General features: G+C 48.0%; 1 non-coding gene across 1 annotated transcript; it reads left to right on the forward strand.

The window, feature by feature from the left end:
- Positions 1 to 3,144: 3,144 nt before the first annotated feature.
- Positions 3,145 to 3,251, forward strand: LOC133807697 (small nucleolar RNA R71). The gene has a single exon (XR_009879597.1). It is a non-coding gene; the product is annotated as a small nucleolar RNA R71 (small nucleolar RNA).
- The last annotated feature ends 10,141 nt before the right edge of the window (positions 3,252 to 13,392 follow it).

The raw sequence follows: 13,392 nt of genomic DNA on the forward strand, positions 1-13,392 counted from the left end.
GTAGCATAATTCAACTGAGCATTATTCAAGGTTCTACTAGCATAGTAGATGGTGCGAAAAACCTTGTCAACTCGTTGACCCAACACAGCCCCGACAGCATAATCACTTGCATCACACATCAACTCGAACGGTAGCTCCCAATTCGGTGCAATGACTATAGGTGCCGAAATCAATTTTTCCTTAAGAGTTTGAAAAGCCTCCATACACTCCTTTCCAATCTCAAAGGGCACTCCATTAACAAGCAAATTAGACAATGGCTTGGAGATCTTCGAGAAATCCTTTATAAACCGTTTGTAGAAACCGGCATGACCCAGAAAACTACGAACCCCTTTTATCGAAACTGGAGGGGGCAAATTCTCAATAGTAGACACCTTGGCTTTGTCTATCTCAATGCCTTCCTGTGATATCTTGTGTTCCAAAACAATCCCCTCTCTAACCATGAAATGGCACTTCTCCCAATTAAGCACCAAATTGGATTCTTCACATCGAGTCAATACCAGCTCCAAGTTCCTCAAACAATGATCAAACGATGAGCCAAACACTGAGAAATCGTCCATGAAAATTTCTATACAGTTCTCAACCAAGTCAGAAAAAATAGCCATCATACACCGTTGGAAAGTTGCTGGTGTGTTACATAGCCCAAATGGCATTCGTCGGAAAGCGAATGTGCCATAAGGACATGTAAATGTCGTTTTCTCTTGGTCCTCTGGTGCAATGACTATTTGATGATACCCGGAGTAACCATCCAAAAAGCAATAATATTCCTTTCCTGCCAGTCTGTCTAACATCTGATCAATGAATGGAAGGGGAAAATGGTCTTTCCTTGTTGCCATGTTGAGCTTGCGGTAGTCAATGCATATTCTCCAACCAGTAACAGTTCTTGTTGGAATTAACTCGTTCTTCTCATTCTTCACTACCGTCATCCCCCCCTTTTTGGGTACTACCTGAACCGGACTCACCCACTCACTGTCAAAAATTGGGTAAGCTACCCCTGCATCTAACCACTTCACCACTTCCTTTCTCACAACTTCCTTCATTGGCGGATTGAGTCTTCTTTGGGCATCAATGGTTGTTTTGACTCCGTCCTCCATTAAAATCTGGTGCATAACAGTAGAGGGGTTGATCCCCTTGATGTCTGCCAAAGTCCACCCAATGGCCTTCATGTGCTCTCTCAGAATTCTCAACAATTTTTCAGTCTCCACATCAGATAGTGAAGCTGAAACTATAACCGGAAGTGTCTTGTTTTCACCCAAAAACTCATACCTCAGATGGTCAGGAAGTACCTTCAGTTCGAACTCTGGGGGTTTCTCAACTGAGGGCAATGACCTTTTTGGTACTGCCCCAAGCTCTTCAAAGTATTTCCTCTTCAATGGCTCATAAGAATTAAGCCATTTTGCGTACTCCATAGCTTCCTTTCCATCTTGATCACTAACTTCATCTTCAACCAAACTCAACTCAAGAGGATCATTTATCAGTTTTCTCTCTTCCACTAAATTACCCATTACATCAACCGAAAAGCAATTGTCACTAGCTTCTGGATAGGTCATGGCCTTGAGCACATTAAACACAACTTCTTCCCCTTGCACTCTCAACTTCAACTCACCCTTCTGAACATCTATGAGTGCTTGGCCTATTGCCAAGAAGGGTCTCCCAAGGATAATGGGGACATTGCTATCCTCTTCCATGTCAAGAACTATGAAATCGGCAGGAAAAATAAACTTGTCTACTTTGACAAGGACATCTTCAATTACCCCTCTTGGATGTGCCAACGAACGATCAGCTAGTTGCAAAGTTACAGTAGTGGGCTTGGCTTCTCCAAGTTGTAATCTCTTGAAAACTGACAATGGCATCAAGTTGATGCTAGTTCCCAAATCACAAAGAGCATTTATTCCCTCAATTCTCCCAATAGTGCATGGTATTGTGAAACTCCCAGGATCTCTCAGTTTAGGAGGGAGCTTCTTTTGCAGTATAGCACTACACTTTTCTGTCAATGCCACAGTTTCAAAATCCTCCATCTTCCTCTTCTTGGACAAGATGTCCTTCATGAACTTGACATAGCTCTGCATTTGCTCTAAGGCCTCCGTAAATGGAATGTTGATGTGCAGTTTCTTGAATACTTCCAGGAATTTAGTAAACTACTTGTCCATGTTGTTCTTTCGGAGCCTTTGGGGGTAGGGAATCTTTATGTGATGCTCAATACTGATTGGGGGCGAAGCTTCTTTTGCTAACATGCCTTCAGTAGCCTTTTTCTCACTGTGCTTCTTTTCCTCTTGTGTCGGTGCCTGTGCCTGTTGATCCTGACCCACTTCTTCAACTGGCTGCTTCTCACTTGGTCCCTCATAATTCTTTCCACTTCTTAACGTGATTGCCTTGCAATTCTCTTTTGGATTGACTTCAGTGGTGCTAGGCAAGTTACCTTGGGCACGATTAGCCATGAGAGTAGCCAATTGTCCCATTTGGGTCTCCAAATTTCTAATAGAAGACCGAGTTTCAGCCATGAATTGGTTTAACACATTTGACTGAGCATTAGAATTTCCACCAGAATTTTGTTGTTGCTGATGATGAGTGGGCGGTTGGGGTTGTTGTTGCTGCCTAAATCTTGGCTGAAAGAACCCCTGTGGCTGTTGTTGGAATGACTGTTGTTGGTTTGAAGATTGGCCTTGCTGGTCATTTTTCCAAGAAAAGTTGGGATGATTCCTCCACCCTTGATTAAAAGAATTGGAGTAAGGGTTATTGTTGCTCTGTTGAGGAAAATTTCCAATAGCCTGAGCTTGCTCCATAGGCATGTTGTTTACATCAGCATACTGACACTGTTCAAAGGCATGAGGACCTCCACATATTTCACACAAAGTCTGGGCCTGTTGCACTGGAGCTGTTATCACATTGCCTTGCAATTGCTTAGTCAAGGCCTTAACTTGAGCGGTCAATTTCGAAATTGCATCCACTTCATACATACCGGCCACTTTCCTTGAAGAACTTCTTTCACTTGGCCACTGCTTATTATTCATGGCCATTTCTTCCAACAAGTCATATGCCTCATTGGCACTTTTTCTCATAAACGCACCACCAGCTGTTGCATCAATGAGTGTGCGAGTAGTACCACACAACCCATTATAAAAATTATGTACTAGCATCCATTTCTCTATTCCGTGATGCGGGCACTTTCTTATCAATTATTTGAATCTCTCCCAAGCTTCATAAAGAGACTCATTATCCAACTGAGAAAAATTATTGATCTCTCCTCTCAAATTAGCTGCTTTAGCTGGAGGGAAAAACTTAGAAAGGAACTTCAGCGCTAGATCATTCCATGTATTGATTGAGTTAGGTGGCAAAGATACCAACCGACTCTTAGCTCGCTCCCTCAGAGAAAATGGGAACAATCTAAGTCTGATAGCATCATCACTAACTCCGTTCATCTTAAATGTCTGACAGAGCTCCATGAAGTTATAGAGATGCATGTTTGGGTCTTCAGTGGGTAGTCCCCCAAACTGGACTGTGGATTGAACCATCTGAAGTATGGCTGGCTTTATTTCAAAATTGTTTGCATCTACGGTGGGTGGTCTTATACAAGACTGGACCCCTGTCATTGTTGGCAACACATAGTCCCTCAGGCTACGGTCGGGTGGATTTTGACCATTAGCTGGGTCTTCTATGGCACCCCCATTATTGCCGTAGTTGGCCATAACTTCCTCTTGCTCAATCCTGTGTACAACTCTTTCCAACCTTTTGTTTTTTCTGTTTTGCCGACAAGTCTTCTCTATCTCAGGATCAACAGGCACTCTTACAGTTGGTCCTTGACGTCGCATAAACCAATGGTACCTGAGATGAGATAAGAAGAATTGGACACAAACAAGTTAGCAAAAAGTGAAAAGAAAACCAAATTAGAATTTAATCCAATTAACGTAATATTAACTAAACAATTCCCCGGCAACGGCGCCAAAAACTTGTTGCTTAATTTTAATACACGCAAGTGCACGTATCATACAAGTAGTACTCACACAGGTGAGGTCGAACCCAAGGGAATTGCAGCCAAGTACTAACCAAATTGGATTTATATTTCTATTTGGCGACAATAAAAATTGGTTTTTAAATTAAATTGCAGAAAACACAACAAGCAAAATCAACAAATAAGAAATTAAGGGTTTAACAATGGATGTGAAGATAGGGATATGATTTCAATTGCTTCGATTACCCAATTGTTAACACTAGTTAACTACTCTTCTTCTTTCAATGAGATGACAGATTATAAAATCACCTAAACTCTATTCAGATTATTTAGGTTCTAAATTGCATTGTCAACTATTGCATTTCTGAGATAGCACAACAAAAAATTCGCATTAAGTAATAATCTACAAGTCACATAAGCTATGCGGATACTTTTGTACGCCCTGGTTTTCGCACGGGCTGATTAGCAGGTCGAGCCTCGGACTAATCATGGTTAGTCCGTAAATTTCCCCAGGCCGGAGCTCCTGTTTTCGAGGTCGTACTCTATTAGCTCGAGGTATCCTCAAGGACTCGCCAAGGTTGCCCAAGACTGGGGGAAGGAGTCTGAAGGCCGAAGGTCGGGTCAGGGGAGCATCTAGTGGTACGCGCTGCTCATGGATCTCTGACCCTTTGTAAAGTCAACACATGCAAGATAAACGTGCCTATATCTGACATCACGTGTCCGATATCTCCCTGACTTCTCGGACACGCAGCAGGAACGTGCGTATTCAGACACCCACGGCTGGGTTGGGCCGTGCAGCCCATTATCTCCTTATCTATCGATTTGACCATACTTATGTGTCAGGTTTAGGAATTAATCATGAATGTCACAGAGTTGATATGACAAATAAGAAGGTCACGGGATGACCTCCTTACCAACTTCCAGGTGCCTTCTCCTATAAATATGGAGACCCTGAGAGTTGATAAGGGTTGGAAAAAATAGTCTCTGGAGAGATATATACTTTGTAACCAAATACCCAGAATAGATCAATAATATTGACTAGTGGAGTAGAAGGATTTTAACCTTTGAACCACTTAAAAACGTGTCTTGAGTCACCAAGTTCATCCTCTAAGATTTCATATCTGTGACGGTTCTACTTTCAGCACTAATCCCTTTCTCTTCTTCTCTTAATTACCTGTTGGCGAAGAACTGCGTCAACAGTTTGGTGCTTTCATTGAGAGCAAGTTCAATTAGTGCTGCCACAAACATCTAACTATGGTGACCACTCGATCCAGGCATGGCAACGAAACTGAGCAGCAGGAGGGGCAGGAGGCCCACCATATTGCCATCCATGATGAACAAATTCCTGAAGTCCAACAGAGGCCAGGAAAGCAGCCGGCGGGCCAAGACGACACTGGTAGCTCAGCGCCCCAGCCACCTAATCCGAACCCATGTTATTATACTGCGGTGGAGATGAAGAATGCTCAACTAAGGAGCCAGTTAGCAGCAGTCGGTCGGCAAATCCAGGATATTCTGGCCCGACTACCCCCTCTCACAACCAACGTTAACGTTGGAGAGAGGCAAGGTGAGGCTCCTAAGTCTCACCGAGGTAATCGGCCCAGGCATAGCCGTTCGGATAGACTTCCTGCAGCCAACTCCACCCTTTCATCGCACCATCAAGAGGCAAACTTCAGGGAAATGCCTGGGATCGGACAACAGCAATACAGTCGTTCGGTCAGGACGTCAGCTCCTAGTTCTCAACCTTCCTCGAGAACGCCCAGGAGAGCTCGAGGAAATTCCCGAAGGAGATCCGGGGAGGGCCAGCGACGTCAGCCCGTCCCAAAAGACCGTCCTGCGCCTCGTCCAGCTCGTCCAGAGCGGGACCAGCAAGCTGGCAGGGCCGAAAGGCCCCCACCAAATTTGATCCGTCCAGACGGAACTAAGATCGCCTCCCCAGTCAGGCATCCTCCTTCTCCAATCAGATATCCGTCTCCTCAGCCCGTCCGAGACGTCCCAGCTTACGGGAGTAGTAGGAGGGACCCGCCATCAGCGGGACCTTCCTGGCATAGCAGGGTGCCGGGGGAAGGATCAGGTCGTCACCGCCAAAGACGCACTCCAAGCCTATCCAGCAGCAGTTAGTGGACCAGCAGCCGCCGGAGTAATCTCTCCAGAGGAGACCTGCGTCAGCGACTGAGTTCAGCACAAAGTCACCAGACCACCCAGGGAGGCGACCTTCAAGATTGCCTCAACTCTCACAGAGAGGATCGAGCTAGAGATGGTAGCCCGGCCCGCTCGGCGGGAGTCCGATCCGAAGTACGTAACGGAGGGAATGTCCCAAATAACCTATCTCAAGATAGGAGGGGCAACAACCCACCTAATATGTACAATGGGTCCGGAGCTGTTGAACAGCCCCGGAATAACCCAGGATCTCAGGACCAAACCCTCGGTGCCTAACTCAGATGGAGGAACTGATGAGGAAGCTCCTATCAGAAAAAGAAAAAGACGAATATGATTCGGGCGACGAAATGGAACTCTTTGCCCCCAACATAGCAGCGACGGCATACCCATCTGGCTTCCGTATGCCTCACTTGTCAAAGTTCAATGGGGACGGAGACCCATCGGACCATTTAGGGATGTTCAACACCCTAATGATGGCCCATAACATTGGCCCGGAGCTGCGTTGCTTGATCTTCCCTTCCACACTGACCGGACCTGCCAGGCAGTGGTTCAAGCAGAGTAAAAGGCAGTCAATCAGCTCCTGGAAGACTTTCTCAGCTGACTTCAAAAGGACGTTCCGCGCCTCCCAGGCCGCCCGAGTCCAAGCCGACTCCCTAGCTAACGTGAGACAGCAGCCCGGTGAGACGCTGAAAGCCTACTTGAGCAGATTCGCGAATGTCACTGCTCGAGCCAGAGACGCTGATGATAGCTCTAAGCTCATGGCCATGAGAACCAGAATCCTGGTCGGGGGAGACCTGTGGAAAGATATCCAAAGGAAAGGAGTCAGCTCGGTTAACGAATTCCTTAACAGAGCCCAAGAGTGGATAAACTTAGAAGAAGCTGAAGCTTCAGCCGCGGGGACTAGCCAGGTTCCCGAGAAGCCCACTGGAGCGGGGACAGAGATCGTGGTGGTGATCCCCGAGGTCGCGCAGAACAACCAGCCCGGTGGTGGCAAAAGAAAGGGAAATGGTGAAAACAGCCAGCACGGTCAAAAGAAGAATAAGTCTGTGGATAAAATCAAGCCCGTGTTCACAACATATACCGAGCTCACCCAGTCCAGGGAAAGTATCTTCCTGGCCAACGCTGCTCGGGTCCCCTGGAAGAGGCCGGAGCCATTGAAACACCACAAGGGAAAAAGAGACATTTCAAAATTCTACCGTTTTCATAACGACGTCGACCACAATACTGATGATTGCAGGCATCTCAAAGATGAGATAGATAATCTCATCCGAGCAGGCCCTTTGGCGCAATATTCACGAAACAGGGTCCCAGCGGGTTGACCCGCTCCAGAAGTCCCAGCCAGTCAGCCCGGGCCTCGGGTAAGTCAGGACGTCCCTCCTCCCGTGGTCGAGGGAGAGATTCCACCATCTCTGGAGGACCGCACATGGCTGACATGAGCAGAGGCGCCCAGAAGAGGTATGTGAACGAATTAAAGGCCCACAACGGAGCGGAGTTCGTCCCAGAGCAGCGTTAGTCAAAACAGCAGCAGTTAGAGAAGCAACCGATTACTTTTACGGAGGAAGACGCAGGCCATGTCCAATTCCCCCATAATGATCCCTTGGTCGTAGCAGTCCAGCTCGCCAACCGGAAAGTGAGGAGAGTGTTGGTGGACAACGGAAGCTCGGTGAACCTCCTATTCCGATCGACATTAGAAAAGATGGGTCTAACCGTCGTCGAGCTAAAGGCAACCTCCATGATGCTATATGGTTTTTCGGGAGAAGGATCGACAACGATAGGGATGATCGAGCTGGTGATCACCCTAGGAGAAGAGTCTCGGACAGTCTCCAAGCTACTTGAGTTCGTGGTCATTGACTGCTCCGCTGCCTACAACGCCATTTTGGGCCGACCTACACTCATAACTTTCGAGGCGATCACTTCCATTCGACACCTCGCCATGAAGTTCCCTACTTCAACAGGAATCTGCACCATCAAGGGCGATCAGCTCGCTGCCAGGGAATGCTACAGCATTTCCATGAAGGGAAAGTCTAAACCCGGGCAGCTGGCAATGGCCATTCAGAGCGAAGAGGAATCTCAGGGACCCTTGACGGCTCCTGAGATTGAAAAACCTCAGAATCCCGAAGAGGAAAAGATCGCCTTGAGTGAGGACATTGACCCCCGAGTAGGCGAGGACAGATCCGAGCTCCAGGCTATTGAGGAGCTCGAGGAGGTGAACATTGATAAACAAAATCTGTCACGGACGGTTAAGCTTGGGAAGAACCTCTGCGACAAGAGAAAGGTGGAGCTGATTACGTTTCTGAAGAATAGCTTGGACGTATTCACATGGTCTCACGAGGACATGGTGGGGATTAGCCCGAGTGTCATCATGCACACGCTCCATCTGGATAAAAGCGTTCCTGCCAAGTCTCAAAAGCAAAGGCGTTTAGGAACAACCCGAGCTGAAGCCCTAGAAGAAGAAGTGGCCTGGCTCAAAAAGTGCGGCTTTATCCGCGAAGCCAAATTTCCAATTTGGGTCGCCAATCCCGTGCTAGTTCCAAAGCCCAACGGGAAATGGCGGACCTGCATTGACTTCTCCGACCTGAATAAAGCCTGCCCCAAGGATTGCTTTCCATTGCCAAGGATCGATCAGCTAGTGGATGCTACGGCGGGGCACGAGCTCATGTCCTTCATGGATGCGTACTCAGGCTACAATCAGATCGCGATGAATTCGGTAGACCAGGAGCATACCAGCTTCATGACCCCAACGAATGTCTATTGCTATAAGGTCATGCCGTTTGGCCTGAAGAATGCCGGAGCTACCTACCAGAGGCTAGTAAACAGAATGTTCGCGGACCAGATCGGAAAGAACATGGAAGTGTATGTTGATGACATGTTCGTCAAGTCAAAGACTGCCGACAACCATGTTTCCGACCTGGAAGAATGTTTTAAGATACTACGGGAATACGACATGAAGCTTAATCCTCAGAAATGCACGTTCGGTGTCGCATCGGGGAAATTCCTGGGATTCATAGTCAATACCCGAGGAATCGAGGCGAATCCCGAAAAAATCAGGTCACTGCTCGAGCTTCCTTCCCCCAGGTCGCGGAAAGATGTCCAAGGCCTCACAGGAAGAGTGGCAGCACTCAACCGGTTCATTTCCAAGTCAACCGACAAGTGTTTGCCCTTCTACAACCTGCTCCGGGGAAACAAGAAGTTTGAGTGGATAGTAGAGTGCGAAAGCGCATTCCTCGATCTGAAGGCGCATCTGGCTGAACCGCCCGTGCTGTCCAAGCCCAGGGCAGGAGAGCCTCTTTTCCTCTACATGGCCGTCACTGAGGATGCAGCTAGCGCCGTGCTAGTACGAGAAGAGGACCAAGTTCAAAAGCCAGTCTACTACATCAGCAAGAGACTCCTCGGAGCAGAATCACGGTACCCACTGATGGAAAAATTGGCGTTTTGCCTAATCACAGCCTCGCGAAAGCTCAGACCGTATTTCCAGTCCCACTCGGTACACGTCATGACCGATCAGCCTCTAAGGCAGGTTTTGCAAAAACCTGAAGCATCGGGACGTTTGTTAAAGTGGGCGATCGAACTCAGTCAGTTCGAGATTTTCTATACTCCACGAACTGCCATAAAAAGTCAGGCATTGGCTGACTTCGTGGCGGAGTGCACGGGATTCCAGGAGGATCCATCATAAGGCCTACTTCAAGTCACCTCGCCGCATTCGTCGTGGAAGATCTTCGTTGATGGTTCATCTAACGAGAACGGCTCCGGGGCCGGAATCATTCTAATATCCCCCGAGGGACATAGATTCCACTCGGCGCTAAGGTTCGGGTTCAAGGCGTCTAACAACGAGGCAGAGTACGAAGCTTTGTTAGCTGGGCTGAGGGTAGCTAAGGAGTTAAAGGCGAGCTCCGTCCAGTGCTTCAGTGACTCCCAGCTCGTGGTAAACCAGGTGCTGGGCGAATATCAGGCGCGGGGACCCAAGATGGCCGCCTATTTGGCGAAGGTAAAAACTGAGCTGTCTGCATTTGAGTGAGGATCAATCGAACAGATACCTCGGGAACAGAACGCGAACGCAGATGCTCTCGCCAAACTCGCCACCTCCGGAGAGATAGAAACCCTGGGGTTGGTGCCAATAGAGTTCTTGAAAAAACCAAGTATAGAAGGAGATCAGGCAGAGGTCGAGATGATTGATGCCAAGCCGACCTGGATGACCCCCATTCTTGAGTATCTCGTTGAGGGCAAGCTGCCTGAACAGCGTAACGATGCACGACGAGTCTTGTATCAAGCTCCGAGGTACACGCTGGTCGATGGTGTGTTGTACCGACGTGGACATTCCCTACCTCTCCTCTGGTGCGTTCATCCAGGTGAGGCACAGGCCATCCTGCAGGACATTCACGAAGGATTCTGCGGAGACCATGCTGGGGGGCAAAGCCTAGCCTTAAAGGTTCTCAGGCAAGGTTATTACTGGCCGACTCTGTCAAGAGACTCGATCTCGTATGTGAAAAAGTGCGACAAGTGCCAGCGTTTCGCTGCGGTTGCCCAAGCTCCTCCAGTCGAACTGAAAATGATCTCGGCCCCTTGGCCATTCGCCGTTTGGGGGATAGATTTAGTAGGCGCCCTGCCTACCGAAAAGAGCGGGGTCCGTTACGCCGTGGTAGCCATCGACTACTTTACTAAGTGGGCCGAGGCAGAGCCGTTGGCAACAATAACATCGAAGAAGGTACTCGACTTTGTGGTTAAAAGCATCATCTGTCGGTTCGGCCTGCCGAAGAAAATTGTCTCCGACAACGACACTTAGTTCGACAGCGACCTGTTCACCGAGTTTTGTGAAAGGCACAGAATTGTGAAAAGCTTCTCCTCTGTGGCCTATCCTCAAGCAAACGGCCAGGTCGAGGCTGTCAACAAGACTCTAAAGGCGAGCCTCAAGAAAAGATTAGATGAGGCAAAGGGGGTCTGGCCAGAACAGCTCCCCCAGGTCCTGTGGGCATACCGGACCTCGCATCGGACTCCTACGGGTCACTCCTTTCTCCCTAACCTTTGGGAGTGAAGCAGTCCTCCCCGTGGAAGTTAAAGTTCTGTCGCATAGAGTCCAATCCTACGACCAAGATAGGAACCACGAGCTCCTATGCCATTCCCTAGACCTTATCGGTGAAAGTCGAGAGGATTCGCAACTCCAGCTCGCCCATTACCAGAAAAAGATCACTCGGTACTTCAACACTAAAGTCAAAAAACGTACCTTTAGCGTTGGCGATTTGGTCCTAAGGAGAGTTTTCTTGGCCGGGAAAGATCCCAAAGATGGAATCTTGGGACCGAACTGGGAAGGACCATACCAGGTCATTGAGGTCATCAAGGAAGGAACTTATAAGTTAGCTCGACTTGATGGAGGGGCAGTCCCGCGGACTTGGAACGCCATCCACTTGAAGAAATATTATCAATGACCTACTTGTAAGGCCTGGAAGGCCACTTTTTATGTATTAATAAAAATCAAGTTTTTCTTTTTATTTGCAAGTGTAATCTTAAAGTAACTACGAAAGACCTTTTCCCAGTTACTTGGGGGGCATATGGTACCTGGATATAACCAGGTCTCCTTAACGACTTGGATGTTGATTCTTATCTATGTATAAGGTTTAACGCGAACTAAGTCATATCCTGGTTTTAACCGGGTCACAAAACTTAGAAGTTAACTTAAATTTATTGATCGTGGTTCTTCTTAAAGAACTCGAGATATGGATAAAAGTTGACGCGAACTAAGTTTTCAAAATAAGCTCCTGGTTTTAACCGGGTCACAAAACTTAGAAGTTAACTTAAATTTATTGATTGTGGTTCTTCTTAAAGAACTCGAGATATGGATAAAAGTTGACGCGAACTAAGTTTTCAAAATAAGCTCCTGGTTTTAACCGGGTCACAAAACTTAGAAGTTAACTTAAATTTATTGATCGTGGTTCTTCTTAAAGAACTCGAGATATGGATAAAAGTTGACGCGAACTAAGTTTTCAAAATAAGCTCCTGGTGTTAACCGGGTCATTAAACTTAGAAGTTAACTTAAATTTATGGATCGTGGTTCTTCTTAAAGGGCTCGGGATATAAATAACGGTTAACACGAACTAAGTTTATAAAAAAAAAAAAGGAAGTGTATTGTAGCCAAAAGCATGAAGAAATATATAAGTTAAAATTGCAAGGAAAATTGTCTCGAGGTAAAAATACCTCGTGCTAAGGATTACACAAAATACTTCAAAATAAAAAAGAGAAGAAAAAGTGCCCTAAGCCCTGTCAGTCGGCCCCTTGGAGGTCGCGGTCTCACCCTGCTCCGCCGCACTAGAGGCTTCCCCAGTCTCCGAGGGCGGCACCTCTTTGTCAAAGCGGGCTTGGAACTTCACCAACAAGCGCGCCCAGAGACTCGACGGCATAAAAGAGAAGTTAGCCTCCGGGTTGTGGGCCCAGCAACGATAGAACAGTTCCTGCATGGACTGTTCCGAGGTGGCCCGTTCGGCTTCAAGGGCGGCCTGGGCCTCGGTCTTCGCTGCCTTGAGGTCTGTTCGCGAGGTGGCAAGGGATGTCTCAAGCTCTTGGACCTTCGAGCGGGTCCTCTCTAACTCGGCCTTCGAGGTCGCCAGCGCATCTTTCGCCGCCTGAGCCTCCTGAAGAGCGGCCTGGTGCCCAGCCCTCATCTCCTCGAGCTGAGCTCTGGTCCTGGTGATGCCTCGGTGTACGACATCGATGCCCTGCGAGAAATGGAAGATAAATTGGCTAAGTGGAAAAATAAGGCGGTGTGTGAGAATTAAAGCTTTAAAAGAATGGGACAGCTTACCGTTAGGGTCATGTCCATCGATGACTCTATTACGTGGACCGGGCTCAGTGTCTCAATAGCCCGGAAGGCTTCTGGGATCTTCTTCAGATCCTGGGGGTCGACCGTGATGCGTACGCCGGGGGCCACTGCAGCCGGAGTCCCGACCTCCATTCCCACGTCCTGGGTGGCTGATGGAGATCGCTGGGGCGGCGGGGGCATGTGTCCTGCTCCGGCAGGAGGAAGAATTGCCCCCCCGACCTGGAATGATGGGGTTTTTTCCTTCTCCTTTGTCAGAGATTTAGTGGAGCCCCCAGCCGTGCTCTTGGACCCTCAGAGCCTTTTCAATCTTGGCCCTGCAGGGGGATTCCCCCCGAAGTCTATGCCCCGCAGACTATCCTCGGGCTGAGACATCTCTTCTGCAAAAACAAAAAACATGGTTATTACAAGTTAGCAATCAGGGAGAAATAAAAGCAAAAGGTTAAAGGCAAAAAGTATACGAATACTAAGGGAGCCCTACCCC

Source organism: Humulus lupulus, chromosome X (genome assembly GCF_963169125.1).
Source record: "Humulus lupulus chromosome X, drHumLupu1.1, whole genome shotgun sequence".
Taxonomy (NCBI): Eukaryota; Viridiplantae; Streptophyta; class Magnoliopsida; order Rosales; family Cannabaceae; genus Humulus; species Humulus lupulus.